This window comes from Gavialis gangeticus, unplaced genomic scaffold (genome assembly GCF_001723915.1).
Source record: "Gavialis gangeticus isolate Ggan-Ray unplaced genomic scaffold, GavGan_comp1, whole genome shotgun sequence".
NCBI lineage: Eukaryota > Metazoa > Chordata > Crocodylia > Gavialidae > Gavialis > Gavialis gangeticus.
Window position 1 is genome coordinate 30,712,127 of NW_017728993.1, and position 9,587 is coordinate 30,721,713.

The window sequence follows — 9,587 nt, forward strand, 5'->3', positions numbered from 1 at the left end:
CCCCCACTGACAGGGCCATCCCCACCACTGACACCGGTAGCGGCATCTGCAGATGCTCGTCAGCTCTGCCCCTGCCATCAACTTCTGCCGGTGCCCCCCCAGACTCAGAAGGCACCAGTCGCCCATGTCCACGTGCATTTACTTTCCATTGTGACTGGAAGCATACCATCCACTGGGACTGACTGCTGAACAGATGTTCTGTGTAGTCTTATCATGTTCTTTCCAAAATATTGCTACTTAAGGTGCCTTATCACTGTATTCTCTGCTTTATTGTCCAGATATTTACAACTGAGTTAATGTTTCTTCTGTTAATTTAGCTTGAGTGAGAGCGGTTACACTGCCAAACAGCTCCTTAATGGTGCACAGTGATTTGTTGAGCAGCATACATTAGCTGAGTTCCCACTTCATTTCTAGCTCAAGTGTCAGTGGCATTCAGACTTCAATCCATGCCTCCCCACAGGCCAACTAACAGAAATTTAAAGCATCACTTAACTTGAGCTGAGGACTTCTGAGCGTATGCGAAATCTGGAATAGGGCCATCTTTTGCATTATACCTTGAACTAACAGTGCTGTGAAGAACTAAGATAGTACCTGGAACAGCAAGTCTGGCAGAATCTAGCTCTTTGTTAATTATTAGTCTGTTATTATTTTAATTGTTTCGCAAGTACCTTTAAGAATGGGGCAGGGGGAGTGCTTTGCCATTTTACTTTTGCAAAATAAAAGCATTATGAATATAGGGAACCAGAGTAATAAATCACCAAGACTAGTGATTTAGTAATAATAGCAAGTTGCCAAAAATAGTAAAAATAAAAAACACAACAGAACACGCTGCATATACTCACCAAAGACCTCAAGCGCACATAGATCTTCGGCTTCTGCCTTATTTCCACTCTTCCTATACAAAGCTTCTCAAAAGAAAAAAAATATTGCTTTTCTTTCTCTTTTAAGCATCATTTACCTCCTCATTTTTGGTTGCTTGCAGGAATATGTGAAAATAATATTTACCTCTAGCCCTATAGTTTAATCTGAACTTTCAAACAACATGACAATTAACCATGCTCCATGGCAGTTTAGAATCTGCCATCATATCCAACATGAATGGCTATAAATGTGCCCTGTCAAAAGCTAAACAAACAAGATCTTTTAAAATAGTCTGTATGTAAAAAGCCAATATATTGTGATCTTAAATTGCATGTGTGCGTGTATATGTGTTGCCATCATTTCTATATGTGTTGTTATTGTATCCGGTTATATCCTGAAAAATCTCAAAGCCATGAGAGTTGCCTGTCATTACATCATACTTTTTTCTCATATGCCCATATTATTTTTCTGGGTTTCAAGCTAAATAAAAATACTCTTTTAAATCTAAACTTCTTCCCTGAGGACACTGATCTTATCTGTTGCCCTTCTCTGGACCTTTTGTGTTCTAAGTCCTTTATGAGTCGACTTTCAGCTTGATTAGATTGAACGTAATAATCAAAATGACAATGTGATCGCATCACCTACTACAGGCTGTAAGTCAATCCAGGATTTGTCAAAGGTAGTGGCATTTTTCTCCATTTACTCATTAAAATTCACTCCTGGGCAGAGTCATAGGTACTAATTAAGTCCTACTAAAATAGACTTGAATAAGACTTAAGTGGTGCATAGGCCAGAACTTGACACAAGAATGAATTTTATCTTGTTTGCTTTCTGACTACTGTTGTTCACTACAACCATGCTAAAACCTGGATCTTCTCCAGAGAGGTTACAGCTAATTCACGCCCCATCAATATGTACAAGTAGTTCAAATGATTTCTTCCAGTGTTCATTATCTTGTATTTGTCTGCACTGAACTTTATCTGGTATCTTGTTATTCAGTCACCCAGGTTTTATTAGCTCCCTCTGAAATCCCTTACTTTGCTCCTTGTTTTATATTAACTTTAATATTTTTGTATTGTCAGCAAATTTCAGTGCCTTGTTATTCATCCCATTTCCCAGATCATTAAATATGAGTGGTGAGCAAATAGTAGAGGAAATTATTCATGAATATTCATTTGAAGTCAAAAGTAAATTTCATTTTGACAGCCTTCGTGACCATTTCTTTTTCACTTTCTGCAAACACTCAAGTACTCAGGATTTACTAGTGCAGATACATGCAAAAAATTCACATTAAGCTTCAATATACAAATAGTCACATACGGTAAAATTCAAACAGTATGTTCACATGAAGAACTCACATTTCATGCTGTACTGGATAAAAACCTTATGGCTATACCAGTGCCCCTTTGGAAATGCCCTGACCTTGTGAGATGCTAAAATCTCCTTCCAGGAATTGTGTGGTACCCATGGGTCTTCACATATAGGAGGAACTTGATATCAGCTAGGTACAAGTGGTTTAATAGCTGTTTCATACAACCAAATCACTTCAAATTAGTTATAATGAAAGCCAGGAACTTGACTACTGGCTATTGGAGCCTCTCAATGGATCTGGCAATATGCTGACTCTACCATCGCTTCCTATCTTGGCACCATTTTTCTGCTGCAATTACTTCTCAGTAGGCACATCTACATGAGATTCTATGTTGCTTTAGCAATGAGCTATGGTGATATAGCTTGTCGCTACAATGACGTAGTGTCAGTGGGCACAAACTGTAATGCCACTGCTACTGTGCAGTAGGGTTGAAAATGACCCATGCAGCACTGGGACTGCACAGTAGGGCTGTGCAAAGCTTCAGCTGCTGATTCAATTCAGCAGAGATTTGGCTCGATTTGGCAGCCAAATCTCCAAATCCACATCGAATCAGGAGACCCTTTAATCTTTCTGAATCGAATCAGAACCCACTGAATCGATTTGGAGAGATTCAGTGATTCAGACATAGACACAGTTTTAAATGTTTTTTCTACATACCTCAAGGTACCAGGAGGCTTGTGAATGGTTAGATGGGGGCGCGGATGGAGCATCCCATGGGAATGTGGTGGGGGGGGATCCCCAGTGTGCTCAGCAGTGAATCCGGAAGTGGACCAGAAGCATGTCCAGTCCACTTCTGGATCCATTGTGAAGTGTGTGGGGGATCTCCCACCCCACCCCCCAGCTCAATGACTGGTGCCTCCTGGGTCTGGGGGGGCAATCAGTGTCCCCCCCCAGCTGATCGCTGAGCCAAGGGGGCATGGGGTGGGTCCCCGGGCACTCAGCAGCAGACCCAGAAGTGGACTGGAAGTATTTCCAGTCCACTTCCAGGTCTACTGCTGAGCATGTGGGGGCCCCACTGTGCTCCTGTGGGATGCTCCGTCTACCTCACCATCTCAGCATTCACGAGCTGCACCTGGAACCTCGAGGTTTGTAGGAAAAACATTTAAAGATGTGTCTATGGTTGAATCACTGATTCTCCAAATCAGCGTTGAATCTTCAGATTCGGATTTGGAAGAATCGAATTGGGACAGTTATCCGAATCAATGAATTGAAACACTGTCCCCCTAATCTGTCCAAATCCAAATTGAATACGACCCCCTTTGCACACCCCTATTGCATTGTACTGATGTTTACTGTGCAGTCATTTAGTACTTGCTAAAGCTAAAGCAAATAGTAAATGACTGCACAGTAAGAACTGCGCAGTCGGGTGCATGTGTAGACATGCTTAGGAACCACCTCTTTTAATGATGTCATAAATGAGCTGTTTAAGGGCAATTTTGGGGAAATCAAAAAGAGACCAAGTGAGGAATTATGGCGTAAGAAGCGTGTTGAATCAGGATAGGTGGAAGCCCGAGTAGAAAACAAAAGATGATGTGGTTTAGACACATGAAAATACTGATGAAAAACTGTATCGAATATTGAGCAGGCATATTGAGGGAAGAGGCCAAGGGGAAGACCATGAAAATGGTGGAATGATGAGGTGTAGAAAGTACTTCACTAGAACATTAACATTTGTTTTACTTATTCCACACCTCTGTCAAGGCTGGACCTTCATTATAAAAACGTTTCAGTCTAAATAGACATGCTGACAAAGGGTGGGAGGGAAAACAGGGCAGTGAATGAGTTGGTCAAGAATTCATGGCAGGCCATTGGAAAAGGAGGGCCAGAGTTCAGCTTCTCACTCCTGATTCAGTGCACAGCTCATTATACCATGCTGCCTCCTGTTCTTCTAGGCTAGAGGTCAGCAACATATAGCCCATGGAAGGATTTGATCTGTCCTTGGATGTGGGCTTTGGTCGCATTTGGCAGTGGAGGTCCTTGTCAGAAATTGCTTTCCCATGCCACCACAATGCTGCAGGCACTCTCCTTGTGCCACCACAGGGAAGAGTGGCTACAGTGGCTGGGTTCTAGTGTCTGTGAACTGTCCTGCCTCTGACGCGAACTGGGTCACTCCAACCCACAGTCTAAAAATGTTGCCAACTGTGTTTAGGCGTTATAATCCAGACAATATGCTGGTATTTTAGGGCCCTGCCATGAGATGTTTTACAAATAAACAGTGAATATGTTCAATTCATTAATGATCTGCATGCTAAGGGCATAATTCTTTGCTTGCCTGAGCACAACTCAGATTGAGGAAGGGGTGGGGAGCACAAAGAACTGATTGTGGTTCACTGGTTTATAGGTGTTCAGCTTAGAAGCTACAGTTGCATAGACACAACCTAATTTATGCCCTATCCTTGGAGAGTTCTGCAACCCTATTTACCCAGCCTGCTTTGGAACATCTAACATGTTTCTGCCATTCCTTTTTGCCAAGATGGCAGCAACAGAACCATCTCCACCAGATTTGTGTCAGAATGAGTTCCTGTATACAAGACAGCTCTGGCCACTATGAAGATATTTGGCCTTATCATCATGTGCTAAGTGCACTTAGCACATAAGAGAACTCCTGAGAGTTATTCAGTGAAGAAATTCATAAATCACAAAACAATTCAGAATTTAAAAATAAATTATTGTAGGAAAAAAACCCCAATAACAACCACAAGGTGAACCTCACTAATTACAAATTTTGTAATCAAGTACAATGGAAAAGATTGGCTCCTGCACAGATCCTTAGGAGCCCACAACCAACTTCTTACACAGCTGAAGACAGACTGTTTTTATCTGTTCTTTCTTTTCATTTTCTAACTAGTTTATGATCAGTCACACAATCTCATTAGATGGTTACAAATATATTAAAAGCATCTCGTAAGGACTTTATTAAAATTTTCTGGATAAGTCAAAATAAATTATACATATTCACTCTGCTTCAGCTTTGCTAATAATCTGCAAAGTTTGTTCCTTATTACATTAGATAGGCTCACACCATAGAACAGTGATTCTCAAATAGGTTGCTGTGGGGTGCCACGCAATGTTAGCACTGTTAGGTGTGCAAACATAATTCACAAGATAAACCCAGAGGTTCAAAATAGGAATCCATATAGTGTTAAAGACTTTCTGACCTGTTGTAGTCTTCCTGAGTCTTTTTTACAAGAGAAGAAGTGCTCTATTGTTTTTCTGCAGTCAAAAAATAAGTAAAAGGTATGAGCACCTAATGAGGAGTGCCTTGAACCCAATGAGGGGTGTTTTGAGTCTAAAAAGGTTGAGAACCACTGCTATAGAAACTGTGGTAGACCTTGCTCTTTATTCTGTAACCTTTGGGACCCTGAACTTATAGGGCGAAGCTGTCTTGGCTGACACTATGGAAACAAACCAATTCGCAGTGTATGGTGTAAATCAGTGAAGAACTGGGATTTACAGGCATAAGGGTGCAGTACAAATGATAGGATTTTTTTCTATATCTTTATAAAGGTATTTTCTGTACTTCAACTCTATGAAATGATGAGGTATAGCTAGATTTTGGATAGGTACAAAACTAAATGAAAGTTTCATGGGGGGAACCTGATTTGTCCCTGTTGTTATTACTGTGTGTACTACAAACCACTTTAGGTACTACATTCACTAGTAACTATGGAGAGAAAAGCTATCATGAAAATTATTATTATTTGTGTTACAGTAGGTTGGAGAGGCGTCAGCCATGCCTGGGGCCCTGTCACACTAGGCACTAGACAAACACTCTTCTATTATAAAAGAAAACAGATAAAAAAGTGGCAGAGGAAATAAAGGCTGAGTAGTTGTCCCAGTGTTACCCGGTCACTCACACTGCAGAACTGGGACAGAACCCTACTTTCCTGTGCTCTGCCCATCAGCCCTTATTTAGCTTTCTAAATAACCTTATGAGCTGATTTCTGCAACACAGAGGGGAGCTGTAACAAACTTTCACCTCTGCTGATCATCACCCAAACCTCTAATGTAATTGTTGTTCTTCAAGGTAAATTTCTTTTAATAGTAGCTCAGCAAATTTATGCTTTGACTCCTTCAGAAGTTTCAGAAATTGCCCAAACTTTTTGGAATGATACTTCTAAGGTTTTGATTAGTTATGAGCCTGATTGCCAAAATCAGGACTGAAAGTGATCACTTGCTGTTTGTAGCATTATGCTGGAAAAGCAACAAGAAATACATATTTAAAATAAGTCTTATGGTAGTTCAGTAAGTGAAGATCGTTGAGAGCCAGGCCAGCTATTAAATAAATGAACGGCTTCTACTCAGGCTAGACTCAATAGATGGTTTGCCTATGTGGCTCTGCTGGCTTAGTCCTTTAAAAACTGAAATATTCCTTAATTAAATCAAACATTCTCAGATGAAATATTTTAAGATAACTATTTCCAGTAAATACCTCTGTTCTATGTATGTGAAATAATCAATACTGAGTACACCATAGACTAGAGTTTTAAAGTTCAGGGGTTTCTCTGTGGGGTAGCAGGGAAAGGATTTGCAGACGTGCAGATATTCATATACGACTTCCTTCATTGAAATGTCTGTGGCTGAAGTGAAAAGGAAATTAAACTGGGATTCCATTGTTTAGAAGTGAAAGTGCAAAGGTTCAGGACTAAATTAAAATAACTCTAATTTTGACTCTTAGGCAAAGTACTTAAGAGCTTCCCAGTGACGACATCATATTTATCTGGTGTTTATGTTTTAGTTTGTACTGTTTCAGTTATTTAAGTAAAACAGTTACACGTATCAGGTATATGTGTAGCCATATTTATGATATGTGGGACAACCTTTGTTTAACTCTTCATTCAAATGATGTCATGGCAGCCTACTAGATTTCAAACTAGAATTTCCCCCATTATAATGCTATAGACTCAATTCTGCAGACTCTTACGCACATGAATAAATGCATATTTGTGTAAACCCACTAAATTTAGAGGGATTACTTAGAATGGGAAACTAGCACATCCATATTTCACATTGTTTGCCAAACCTCATTCTTTCAGGGTTTTCAAAGCTTCCTCATCAAGAAGAGGGCTTTCTTGGAGACATAGGATTTAATGAAGGCAATGGAGCTTGAGTGATTTATGTCAGCTGAGGATCTATCCCCCGAATATTATCTTTGTGAATATACAGTAAGTTCGATTTATTCAAAACTTGGAAGAAAACTTGCATAACTTTGTGTACTGTGTACCTCCTCTGTGTTTACAGCTAAGATTAAATTAATTTTTATTTGCTGATTATGCTTTCCACACTGAGACATGAAATGTTGAGGTGTATAGTATCATTTTAAATGATGTGTCTTGTTTATGCTTTTTGTTTATGGTCCATTACTGTAAGATTTGAGTGGAACTATATGATTATAGACGTAAGTTGTCATGCAAATGGACTGATTTTGTTCCATTTCCCATTCTCCTTACTGTCCTTGTCAATAGGATGGATAAAGCTTTTGCTGTGTTCTGCTCCTGATAGACTTGCAAGGCTGTCATCAGAGTGGATTAATCTTGTGCCTGTGTTATCACAAAATTCTCTGTCCTAACAATGACTTATCATTGAATTTAAAGCCCAATATACTTTATACTCAATCTGTAGTCTTAGGCCTGCAACAAAAATTGTAATGAGATCTAAAAATGGTACAAAACTAATCCATTCTTATCAGGATTTTAAAATTGTAATTTCATGGTCTTCCTTGAATGCAGCGTAGTATTTAAAGCCTCAGATGAATGTGGTAAAATAACTTATTGGAAACTTCAAAATTTAACTGTTACTTAAAGTAAACTTTCCAAGTGTTTAATTAAATAACCACAACTATAGCTCTATGTATTTCCAGCTTAATTGCCACAAAAGAAATTCCTTCAATAAAAGCCATCTTGAAGACAGAATATTGCCCTTAAGGACAAAAAAGCAATGTTTAAATTAATAATAACAGCAGGACCTAAACCTAGAAAAACAAAAATTTTAGAATTACAATTTCAACATCTAATCCTTTAACCCTCCTCCTTATGCTGGTATTTTTCTCATTGTTAGATCAATGCATGATGTTACATGCCACTTTAATTCTTTAAGTGTTTATATGTGTAAATCCACATTATGGGGTAAAGTTTCTTCAAATATTGCTTTAAAATATTTTTATATTATGTGTGCAAGGTGCTAGGTAAAACCACAAACATTAATGACTTTTGCTTTCCTGCACAATGTTTTAGAGACATAAGTGAAATGATTTAAATCAGATTAGCTTTCCAAAATATTCTTCTGAACTGAGACCTTGCATATTAAATTTTAGGTATTGTATTGCTCTGCTTTTTAGTCAACCTTGTTGTAGGTCAAAAAGGATGAAAAATTGCACTCTATTTATACACCACATCAACCTATAATTAGGTCCCCACAATCTGCCTAATTTTCAGCTGACTCTTAAAGAAACATTGAATGTGTAAATGTAGAATATCATCATATTTGAGGAAGAAGCTGTTTTCTCTAAAATTGAACTTGAAAATGTGGGTTGAATTATGTAAAGGGTGGATACAGTATCTTGAATTTATATGAGTGAATTGCAGCTTATCCACCTATGGCTGTTACAGTGGGTTAATTTGTTCATTTTCAGTGCAACAAATTAGCTATAAACTGAAGTGCATCCACACTATAAATTCGAGATAAGTTCCTTATTAGTCACTGTGTCTACAGATCTCTGAACTTGCTTGAATTGACTGTGCCACTTTCTGAATAGATACCCCATGCTGCAATATTCACCACTCGGGTCTTTGCTAATTCTTGCAGTCCACAGGGAATGCCTACTGGAAGCTGCTGGAATTCTGGGACCTTGGAGTCAAACAAAGAAACTGCCAAGAGTCATCTCTCTTCATCCTACCATTCCTTTGTATTTTCCAGCTACTTTTTGAACTGCCGTTAGGCAGCCTGGAGGCTACACAGCTCAGTGGCATATTTTATACAAACAGGGTGATGTACATGTATTGGTAGTCACACAGCCAGATGGATTTGGCTTGGTGTCTTCAGAGGACTTCGGATGCCACAGCAATAGAGCAACAGATAGAGACCAGGGAATAAAATCAAGCAGTTATTTCTGCAGGGCATTTCTCTGAAGCAGCTTCATTCAGACAAGTGCCACTTTTCCACTTCATTACTATCAGTGGGAAAGAACAGTAACACAGAACTGGGAGAACCAAAAAAGGTTTCCTGAAATAGAAGACTGTGTGAAGAGCTTATCCTGGAACTGCAACTGGAAGAAGACAAACATAATACTGCCCCTCAAGGTGGAGAAGTGGGATGTCATCACCAACTCAGATTAAGGTACTAGCTAGCCTGTTTG

At 39.1% G+C, this 9,587-nt stretch overlaps 1 protein-coding gene and 1 long non-coding RNA gene across 2 annotated transcripts in view; one reads left to right on the top strand and one right to left on the bottom strand.

Annotated features, from left to right (window-relative positions):
• The window catches only part of ADGRL4 (adhesion G protein-coupled receptor L4), a 262,937-nt gene that overhangs the window by 151,432 nt on the left and 101,918 nt on the right, over positions 1–9,587 (bottom strand).
• The window catches only part of LOC109286774, a 63,852-nt gene that overhangs the window by 12,710 nt on the left and 41,555 nt on the right, over positions 1–9,587 (top strand). The window contains exon 2 of the long non-coding RNA XR_002094674.1: positions 7,270–7,398. This is a non-coding gene — a long non-coding RNA (uncharacterized LOC109286774). The remainder of the gene's footprint in view (positions 1–7,269; positions 7,399–9,587) is intronic.